At 35.6% G+C, this 11,711-nt stretch overlaps 1 protein-coding gene and 1 long non-coding RNA gene across 6 annotated transcripts in view; one reads left to right on the top strand and one right to left on the bottom strand.

Moving 5' to 3' along the window:
* Window positions 1–9,482, bottom strand: part of LOC125485335 (CCR4-NOT transcription complex subunit 2-like) — a 95,144-nt gene extending 85,662 nt beyond the window's left edge. Inside the window, exon 1 of one of the 3 annotated variants that reach the window (XM_048607642.1) lies at window positions 9,368–9,480. The gene's annotated coding sequence lies outside the window, so the exon portion shown is untranslated. Of the gene's footprint in view, window positions 1–9,050; window positions 9,151–9,367 lie in introns of those variants that run through there. The other 2 variants (XM_048607640.1, XM_048607641.1) reach the window with 2 other exon arrangements.
* A 67-nt stretch (window positions 9,483–9,549) lies between these two features.
* LOC109938268 overlaps window positions 9,550–11,711 on the top strand; it is a 37,686-nt gene continuing 35,524 nt past the window's right edge. For 2 of the 3 annotated variants that reach the window (XR_007264092.1, XR_007264090.1), the window contains exon 1: window positions 9,550–10,308. This is a non-coding gene — a long non-coding RNA (uncharacterized LOC109938268). The remainder of the gene's footprint in view (window positions 10,309–11,711) is intronic. The other variant, XR_007264091.1, reaches the window with a different exon arrangement.

Below are 11,711 nucleotides of genomic sequence, written 5' to 3' on the forward strand. Positions count from 1 at the left end.
TACATCTCTGTTCTACAACATTAGCCAAGGGTCGACTTTTAATTGTGTAAGTCCTGCTCTTGTTTGTATTACCACAATGTAACATCTCACATTTACCCAAATTAAACGCCATCCGCCATTCTTCAGCCACATTTTGAAATACATACTGATATGTACTCAGCAACACGTTCAATAAGCTACGTCAGCAAGCACAGAAAACTTACAACATTCTGATGAACAGAAATTTGAAAGCTTTGTGCAGTTTTTTTGATAGCTGTTTAAAAATTTAGAAGGTTTTAGAAGCTTGCTTTAAAGTGCACATCTTGTTATTAACAAATTTCATCATTTAAACTATGTAACATACAAATTTTAAAATCATGTCTAAATAACGAAACATACATCATCTGATTTGAAAGAAACTTGATCAAATTCTTTGATCAGTTACAGTTTACAGAAAATTCAATTATCCAAATTAAGCATTAGAGCCAACGCAAAACGGGGATTTAGTGTAGACGAAAACTTGAATCACATAGTTCCCACCATAACATCAAATTAAAAAAGTAGCCTTTAGTGTCCAAACTTTATTCTTTGCAATATCATTGATACACTGATTTGTTTGTCATCCAGAAATATTTTGATGATGTAAGTTACAATACTGCTCAACAAATAGATATAACTTGCTGGATTTAATGGTAGAAATAACTGTGGCTAACAGAGCTCACCGTTATTGAAGTGCAAATTGGACACTGTCAGTAATCACACCTGGACAATTAAATGTGGAAATCAGGAAGCTCTGTCTCAGATGCACAGCGGCTTCAGGAGCTGCGTTGCACCACAAAGTCATCAAGACACTCATCATCAAACAGTATTCAGTCACTACACTTGCCTGATAAGCTCACCAGAAAGTTATGACTTGGCCATTTCTGTGTAAGAAAACTTTTAACATTTCGAAAGGCCTTACTTACTACCAAAACAGTCTTTGCAAAATTGAAACTGAACTTTTACAATTAGAGAGCTTCAATTCTTTAGATGTTAATTATTAATCATTTATTATACTTTTTGAAAAACCTGTCTCATCACTTCCTCAGTTCCTTCTTTGTGTCTGTCTTTATTTCATTTTAAACATCTGATGGTAGAATTAAAATGTTTGACATTTCCTGGTTCAAACACTACTTTGTCATAATAATTCTTCAAACTGATTAAAGAGATTCACTGACTTCCCAAATCCCTGAGCATAGGATACAGCCCCAAAATGGTACTGTTATGCAGAATTCTTTAGAAAATATGTGGGTATACACAAGTGTAAATGAACATTGTTCAGGGTGAAACCCAGCACAGAATTTGTGCACTCAGCAATTTCTAAAATACTTTAACCTTTTCCAAAAAGAGTAGTTTACCCTCTACAAATCTTATTATTCCAACCATACATTTAACAATGACTTTGAAGACTCAGTGACCATCAAAATAAGACAGATATCAGATTAAACTGACACTAGGCCCAAAGTACCAGAAAAGAGTCATGATAGGATAATGGCCTCCATTTCTATTGCTTCATACTATGAGACAACTTTAATAGGACCTACATGTTATATGATTCAAACTCTGTTCCCTGCAGACAACTGTTGCAAATTGAAGAAAACCAATAGTTTGATGAACCAAAACATACAAATCAAAATAAATCTGATAAATTGTAGGAAAGAGAGGAGATGATGAAAATAAATGGTAAAATTCAACAAATATACCTTCAATCCAAAACAATTTCCCATTTTTGTGCCTTAAAATTATAACTTTGAACAGTCAATATCGGTTTATATATTTCCTATATGCACACTGCAAACTATGTTATCTTGAAATTTTATGAACTGTTCAGCTGAAATCAGTACAGTGTGAACCTAACACTGATATGGAGTGAACAAGATACATTTCAAAACATTCAGCACTGTGGAAACAATGTAATAATTTTACCTCAGATGCTAAAACGTTTTGAACGTTAGCCTACTGGCATTTTAAGAAGAGTCTGAAAAGTTTAAACTGCATGAATTGCAACAGACTATCAGAAGTCCCAAAAAAACTCTTTCAATAGGTAGGCCTGCCACAATTTAAAAATCTGACACTTTGCTTGTTATGGAATCATTCAAGATTTGAAACTTAACACTTGTGGCTTATGTCCAGGCTAACATTTTAACCATATACTTCATTGATAATTTGATCATCCATTTTAACACACTCATCTTTCTACCAAAACAGCATGGGTATTAAATCGTGGAAGATAATGAAGCACAATATTCAATTTTATACATAAAAAGGCATATAGGAAGTTTCACACAAATTATATTCATTAAATAAAATGCAAAACAAGTTAAAGGAGAGGCACAGGTATCATGTTTATAAAAGTGGTTTCAGGAATCCAGGGTAAACTTTATTAGTGTGAATTATGAAAAAATCCTGTTAAGCCCCACCATTGTTTGTACCCAAACTCCTGATCTGTCCTTCCTGTGGAAGTTCTGCTCAGAAATTCAAATTCATAAACGTAAGCATTTACTTTCCAGATCCTCATGACTGCCCAGAATATAAGAACATGAAAAAAACTCTCATGAAAGCTAGCATTTTATAACTGCATCTATTGTATTTTGTAATTAATATTTAGAAACTCAAATCCCAGAAAGTCAATTTATCTTGGGAGTAATTCTGAGTCTTTAGAAATTAGAGATTGATATTCTTGCTTTATCTTGAATCATCAATTACTTTTATGTTGAGGATGATAAAATGATCACAATATTAGACAGGTATGCAAACATATATAGCAAGGATATTGAGTGATGAGACTTTAAACTATGAGGCTGAGAAAATTCAATTTAGTGTTGAACAAACTCCATCTGTGCTGGTTTTGGAACTACCAAGCTTCTGGCACCAAGTGTTATTATGGTTGGCAGATTAGACAAACTGCTCAGCACTAACCAGCAGTCAGCTCTCAAAACTTAAGCCCTGATCTGCAGCAGTGACTAAATTTGCTGCTTTTGCGCAAGATGAAAGAATACAATCCAAATAACCTTAAAATCAAAGTGCTCCTTTACTCGACTACGACTTAACCTTTCTAAGGGAATGTTCAGCATCAAAACAATTCTCAAAGAGAGCAGATTTAAATTAGGTATCAATAATGCTCCAAAATAACTAGCAAAAGTCATTAAGGGCCACAACAGTATTTTAACTTTTAAAACTTTTTATGTTGTTAGTAGTCGATTTCAATAAAACATAAAATCCCACCTGTTCTAGAAGTGTGTCATAACATCTCTGAACAAGTTGGTTAGAAAATATCTAAAACAACTCAATTGAAAATAGCACAAAGTAAATAAATGTAAGAATGAAGCAGCAGGAGAAATAAAATGTTATAAGAAAATATTCCTTTCAACTGAAGCAATTTTTTCAGGGGGCACATCAAACAATAATTCAGGTTGTTTTAATAGATATATGCTTGCATTTAAATTCTAATTAAAAGCAGGACCAGAAGAATTGAACACAAAATTAACAATCAAGAAAACTTCAGATCATGATGTATTCTGATGAAAGGTCGCTGACCTGAAACACTGTTGATCTTATTTCTCCCTCTGCAAATGTAATGTGACCTGCTGTTTATTTCCAGCATTTTCTGTTTTTATTTCCAATTAGGAACAATCTTCCATTCAAGGTAACAGACATGTGCATAATAAATAACTGGATCCAGCAACTTGCACCATGTCTAGACTTTTAACAAATAATTGGGTGAATTACGTGTTTAGGTCGAGAGTTATCAAAGTACACAGCAAAGTGTTAGGGGTCCTGCGACACCACAACAACATAGCAACCAAAGAAATATTATGTATTATACAAGACTGAAAAAGCATTAGTTCTTTCTCTCAACTTACTTTTGAAAGGCAGGAATAAAATTTCAGACTTTCCTCCAAGGAGATTAAATGGATACAAGATATAGTGGAAAAAAAATACACTCTGTGGAACAGGCTGGCCCAAAATCCAAAGTTTTTCTTTGTCTTTTGTCATGAACTAGACAGAATTGTGCCAGGAGTACAAAAAATATAATTATACAATTTACGCAAATTTTCAAATTTCTCCCAAAGTAGTTTGGTTCAGTAATCTTGTACTTTGGAGCAGTATAATGTTGGTACAATCTAGAACTGAAGGCAACATGACTTTTCTGACCCTCAGGAGAAATACTGTAGAGGAACAACAATAAAAGCTTGGTCAATGACAAGTTGCTTTAAGAGCAAAGGGTAATCCTGCTGCCTGCCTAACTTCACCCAAAAAATAAAATTAGCATGCTATTACTATTTGTGAGGCCTTGCAGTGTGCAAAATGGCTGGTGCATTAGCCTACTTAACAACTGCACTTTGAAGTAACTTGAATGTGAAATATTTTGACACATAAGGCACCACATTTATGAAGTTTTTAAACTTTGAAAACATTGAAAAACAATCAAATTCAGATGAAACACCTAAGCTGTACTCAGAAAAGGATTCTGATATTTGTAGATTGTTTCAAGAAACATGCTCTGTATTCAGCAAAAGCAGAAGCTTTCTCTGATCTCTTCCATTAATAAAATTGCAGCCCCTTTCAGCCCTACTGCAATAATGCTCATTTTTCTTCAATTACAACTGACTGACTAGAGCATACCAGAATCTAGAAAATATCTCGGCCTCCTAATTGATTAAATTTATTTGGAACAATAAACTGCAACCTGGTAAAGAAAATGTTTAATGTTACTTAATTCTATTCAACAACCCAGAAATCCTTTGTTCTATGTCCAGGTTAAATTTATGGTGAAGTGCTTGCCATGAATGGTGTGATTATAATACATAAATGTAATCGATCCAGAATTTAGTTTTGTTCTCAAAGAATGGTGGCCTGTTAATTCAAACAGACATGCATGCAATGTTTAAAGTTATGTACCTGGCCTTTTGTTGCACTGAAACATAGATCATGTGTCTTTTTTTAAAATGAAAAGTCATTCTCTTGATGTGGGTGAAGTTTTCAAAGTTGTATGTAATATGAGCTGAACCCCAATGCCATGAGGAGATGGATAAAGGGTCTTTTCCTTGACTGGCTGTATTTTTTGATCTTCAGCAATGGTGTTAGATAGAATTAGGGATAGTTGTTTTATTACTTTTGCACAAAAACAAATCTCAAAAGACAGTTACTGGATCAGCCCTTCTACTATATGGCCAAAAGCAAGACTGGTGTCACCTGCTCAACATACCATTCAGATATATGACACAGTGTACACCACAATAGAAGGCCAAGCCAAAGTGTGAATAGCCTTACTAAATTTACAAAGACAAATCCCTGAAGGCTTCAAGCTCAAAACTGTAGATACAAGATAAGGACAAAAACACTAACCAAAAAATAAAATTAATCTGACATAGCAAACTATGTTTATAATAATATAGGAGCAGATCAGGCCATTGAGCCCATCAAGTCTGCCCCACCAGTCAGTCATGGCTGATGTGTTTCTCAACCCCATTCTCCTGGCTTCTCCCCGTAATCCTTGATCCCCTTACTAATCAACCTAGTATAATATACAAAAAGCAATGTCACAGTTTCATGCCAAAACTGCATAATTTGACATCCATACAAAGTACTAAATGTTCAGAATTTCTTGAGACATTCAAACTCCAAAAAAAAATCAGAATTAACAAGCTCCACCTCAAACTCAGCTGAACTAATTCAGTGTTGTCCCCTAAATTGAAACAGACCTTTCCTAGCAAAACAGCGACCATGTTCTTCATCACCAACAAAATGTTTCTGTCGTGCCACCAATTAATACAACAGCTTTCCACTTCACTTACAATGACTGCTGCACTGAAACTAGCTATAAGTTCTTCAGTGTTAGAAAGAATTTGGATATACATCATTCCATACAAGTAACACCTATCTATTGACAATATCATTTAACTTGCTTTTGAAAAAGAATTCATCTTGTCACCACAATGGAGTTAATCCAAGTTAAGGGAAAAATTCATTGCATACAGCAATGTTGCAGTTTGTGGATTGACAGGTGGGAGGTGGCATCTGACTTTTACCTAAGGACCTTGCAATAATACAGAGATTTGGTATCTTGCATCCTGTTGAGTTGTACTAACAAGCTGACAGTTTCCTCTTAAAAATACTAAACGCACAATTAAGAAAACACAACCTTACTTAATTGACATGAGCTTAGTTTGATGTCTACTGTCAGAATCAGCATATCTGGGAAGAACTAAAACAGAGGACAATATTAGCAATTCCAATGAAGAACATTCACCAAGAGTTTTTCAACATTTTTAGCCAAATGCAGTGCAGAATTACATTTCCCATAGTAAATTGTATAACAATATATGTCACTACATCTGCAACATCATATGAATTCTGATTCAAACCTTTCCAAGGAGAGGTGAAGTTGGTTAATTCAGATTCTAGTGATTCCAAGTCAACCACTTGCCATGAAAGTACGTCTTAAGAAGTCATGAAAAATTGGTACGGCTTTGGGTTGGTCTACAATATTTGAGCAAGAATAAGGATGAAGATGCCATTCTTAACTTTAAAAAAAAGTGTCACAGTGAAAAAATAAGATATCTTACCAGTTATTCTCAAATGAATTATTACTTTGGAAGCAATCAAAATTTTTGATCTTTAAAAATCAAGCATACTATGCATTAGTCCGTTAACAAACTCTATTCTTTGCCAATAGTATACCCTTTAACATAACACCAAAGTCATTGAGAATGTATTCCATTCTTCAATTCTATTCAACAATGAAACAGGAGTAAGTGGTTCTCAATGTAGCCTCTTCACATCATATGTCTCAATCATTCCAATGAAGTGGTTAGGAATCTTGCAGGATCAAAGAATTTTTCCTCTGGTCATTTATTAAAGGTCAAATTATTTGTTTTCGCCTTGATTCAGGATCACAGAATACTCTGTCAACTTGTCTAACATTTTGCTAAAAGCTTCAATAACGCTTAGGGCTTCATTATCTAATGCATCAGCAATATAATTCAGGAAAAATACTTATGATAATACTTTCTTAAAACAAAATGCAATATTCTTAATCATTCACTAAAAATTTGTCCTAGCATCGCCGCCACCAGTAATCGACCTTTCTAAACTCTAACTGTGGTGCAGATCCAATTGGACGATCTCAATTTGTTCTCTCCAGATGTAACCCACACTTGAAAGGACAAAACCTAACAGTTGCGCTGGGTGTTTTCCGAATTACACGCACAAAATTCAACATGCTCACAAACCCATAATCTGTACAGCTTTACTGAAACCCTACTGACAATCAGAGTTCAATAGGGTGGCATTTCTTCAGCCGATTCAATGAGCCATTAGCAACAGTACACTAGTTTTGAGCAACCTCTTACATTTTCTGGAGAGGAGAAAAACAAGACTAAGAATATTAAAATACTTAACTGAAACATTTGACAGCATTGAAAAGCTTGAGTCATAAAAATGCAATTATTGTTGTAGCAGTGCCCCTAATAAACAAGTAAAAGCTATATAATGTAATGAATGACAAGTAGGCAAGCATGCTCACACACCTGATAGTCTCAAAATTGTGAAATAGAAAAAAGATGGCAAAACATCCACTGAACAGTACCACAGTACTACAGCTCCAATGTGAGAATGTCCACTTACTGTATCAACATTATAATTTTTTGATTATAGATAATATATGCATCCGTACAACTTTGAAAATGTTCTTTCTGATTAAGAAAATATCACGTTGTCTAGCGCTATCAAAATACTTGAGCGTAAAGATGAATATGGAAATTATAGAAGTTCTATTTGTTTTAGCAAAATCAGCAACAGAAGTTAGCATCAGTGCTGCGGATGCACAAATACTACAATTTTAAATCACATAGGCATACACCACCATGTCTATAACCACTGCCTTGATACCATTAATGCTTATTTAAAATTTGTAACTGTTAACATATCTAATTATTCTGCAAAGCTATAAAGATCTTATTTCTGAAGAAGGGTCTCGACCCAAAACGTCAGCTTTCCTGCTCCTCTGATGCTGCTTGGCCTGCTGTGTTCATCCAGCTCTACACCTTGCTATCTCAGATCTTATTTGAAGTTTATTTCAAGTTGTTCATCATTTTAAAAAAAAGACAAATCTATCCCTTCCTTCTTTAAACCAAGGATTTTACGCTATGCTAAAAGTAGTTAAACATAGTTTGACATCCAATTTATATTTGTAAATGTCAGTCCATATCCCTCAAAAATTTCTGACAATCTAGAAAAATAAGGCAAGTCACTGTCTAAACTTAAAAAAAATTGGAGAACTTAAAATCTGGTAGATTTAGAAAGCTCGATTCCCAGCGTGATAATCTGGTATGATTAAATATTTGTCCAATTTAAAATTTCCAAAATCATTACAAACAGGAAAAACTAATAACAGCAAAATATTATTTGGAATAACAAAATTGAATGACAAAGCCAGATGTTCAGCCCTTTCCATCATAAATAGTTTAAAAGCAAGGTGTTTGTGACGTGCGGTTGTAAGTGATAATAGCCACTGAAACAAGATCCAAATCACCAGCTACATTTTTATACAAAAAAAAAATCGTTTGCCCTTGGCTGTGCAACACAATTCTGAAATGATCGCCATGTCTCACGTTGTGAATGGACTCAATGAACTTTCTACAAACAATGGTGTCAGCATGGAACAAAACTATGTTTGAAACAAAATATAAATACAACTTCCATCAGCAACTTAAAATAGACAAGTTGCATCCAAAAGGAAAACAAGTAAACATTTGCTGACTGCTTAAAAAAATGCAATGCACTGAACCAGGAACAGATATATCACGGCTATACCAAATTTCTGAAATTGAGCAAAGAAGCAATGGGGGATTTGTAGTTATAACTGCGGAAACGCCAGGCACACAGCTCGGCTCTCGTAGTATAAAATGTATCCCGATGAAGATGATGAGGATGATGATGATGATGTAAAGTGTGAAGAGGAGGGCGAAAGTCGGATGCAAGGCCCAGTGCCTGAGGTGTATGTGTTCGTACAGGGGTCGGGATCTTACTCTGCTCCCTGGCTCCTCGCTGCTTGGGTTGGCCTGTCCGCTTTTTTTTACGATACTCGATTAAACCAGAGAGAGAGAGAGAGAGAGAGAGAGAGAGAGAGAGAGAAAGGGGGGGGGGGTGCAGTGGAGAGGGAGACTCAGTCAGAGCCCAGACAAAAAAAAAGGCACAGCAGCCGCCCAAGCTTCATACGATCAGCCCGCGCTCCCCGCCGCCGCGCTCGGCAACATTTTCATCGAAAAAGTTGTCGCCGACGCCAAAGGGACGGAGCTCTAGCGGCTCCGGGCGAGAAATAAAGAAAGAAAACGTTAAAACTTACCGCATGAATTATCTCCTAAAATAACTCCAAGATGGCTGTGTATTGCACCGGGGATGCTGGGTGCTGCCCTTTACCCTATGACCTTTGCCCCCCTCCCCTGGAAGCAGGCGAAAGGATGACAACAGAAAATAAACAGGTGGAGGCGAGTAAAGGAAGAAGCGTTTCTATTTCTTATTATCGGGTTCTGCTTTCACTTTCTTTCCTCTCTTGTTGGAAACCTTCGTTGTTTATTTTATTTTAACGCATCTTTCTCTCCTCTTGAGATTTTGTTTTGACCCAAGAAAAAGCCTCAAAATCCCGACACTGTGCTGAGAGAGAGAAAGACACACACACAGAGAGTTGTGTGTGTGTGGCCTGGAGCTGATGATGAATGTGGCTGGGATTGATAAATCAACCATGTGTATATTTCACCCTATTTCTGTCTTGCACTATTTTCGCCAGTTCCAAATGATATGTGAATGGTGTAGAACTTCTAACCGAGACAAAATACGAGGGGAAAAAAGCAATCTGTTTCTGAAGAAGGGTCTAGGCCCGAAACGTCAGCCTTCCTGCTCCTCTGGTGCTGCTTGGCCTGCTGTGTTCATCCAGCTCTACACCTTGTTGTCTCGGTTTCTACCCGTCGTCTTTATACAGTAAATTTGCCTTTTGGTGAAATTCTTTTTATACTTTGTATAAAATGTGGAAATTTTATATTTTAAGAAGTGGTTTGCTATATATTTCTCACCATAGAAATTCTTTTGAATCTTTTAGTAATTGCATCTGTCAGGCTTGTGTAACTGCATTGGTGTTAATCTTTGAAATTTATTTATACTGGTATGATCATTTATCTTACTGTCCAACTGTAATCTTATTTTGATTCTTGATTTAATTAATATCATGTAACAGGCGGCTGCAACTAGAAACAAAGCAGTAATGGAAGAATTGTGATGATGTCATAAATTGTAAGTATAATATTTAACATAACCAGAGTCTTAAATAAACTTATATTGTATTGCCTGTCATTGTTTGCCACTTAAAATATTTGCAGAATATCTTAACATCTATTTTTATTTCATATGATAACAGTTGCCTATTATTTTGGAAGTTTTTTTAGCAATTTTGAAAATGATATTGACAATGACCGATGTAAAGGTAACAGTCACTTTATCTGTGGAGATACACAGCGTAACACAGCTGATACTGTCACAATAAAGTGTATTTAGCAAATATCCAACTCAATAAATGATTAATTTGAATAAGCTTCGATATTCACCAAGATTAAATCTATTGTTTTGTACAATTTCGTACATGCAGTATGCTGCAAAGACCAGCCAGCTTGAGTGAAATATCAATAATTGATATACAGATGAGCAGCTTCTAACTCTAGTACTATTTATTATCAGATCCAAATAATAGTAAATTTAGGTACTTGCAAATATCCATAGAATTATAGATATAGACAGTGACTGCAAAACTGTAATTGAAACTTGAGTTTCAAATAACTGTTAAAAGGCCAAGAACAAAATTACAGTAGCCTGCTAACCCAAAATCTGATTACAAAAGTAATAAGATTGCAACTTTCTTCTACCTGATAGTACAGTGACTTAGATTGTAGGTATTTTCTAACCAACCCGTTCAGAGATGATATCACACACCTCTGGAGCAGGTGGAATTTGGACCTGGACCACCTGGCTCAGAGGTAGGGGCATTACCACTGTACCATAAGAGATACACAAATTGCAACACCAGACTGACATTTTAATTAGAGCCATTAAATACATAAACATGCAACATCAAGGAAATCATGTAACATTTACAAATCATTAGCCTAAGCTGGAGTTTTGTGTGTTGTTCTGGACATTACATTTTAGAAAGATGTCAAGTCCTCCGAGGGGCTGCAAAGGAGATTCACCAAGATGGTAACAGAGTTGAGCGACTTCAGTTATGTGGAGCAATTACAGAAACTGACATTTTTATCCTTAGACCAGAGAAAATTAAAGGAAACCTGAAATGATATTTAGAATTATGAGAGATCTGATAAAGTAAGTCTAGCAACCTAATTTGGTGTTGATTGTCCACAAGGATCTCAATGGCCATTGTTTTTTCATGTCCCTTCCCTAGTAGTCTGCAAAATCATGAATGCTGCAAAGCAGACTCCACAGGAACTTTAAAATGGCAATTGGATTTACAATTGGAAGAGGATTAATTTTCAGCATCAGAAGGAGTGTGGAATGAAATTAGATAGCCATTTAAAACAACAAGGTGTAGAGCTGGATGAACACAGCAGGCCAAGCAGCATCAGAGGAGCAGGAAGGCTGACGTTTCGGGCCTAGACCCTTCTTCAGAAATAATTTCTGAAGAAGGG

This window comes from Rhincodon typus, chromosome 18 (assembly GCF_021869965.1).
Source record: "Rhincodon typus isolate 14 chromosome 18, sRhiTyp1.1, whole genome shotgun sequence".
Lineage (NCBI taxonomy): Eukaryota > Metazoa > Chordata > Chondrichthyes > Orectolobiformes > Rhincodontidae > Rhincodon > Rhincodon typus.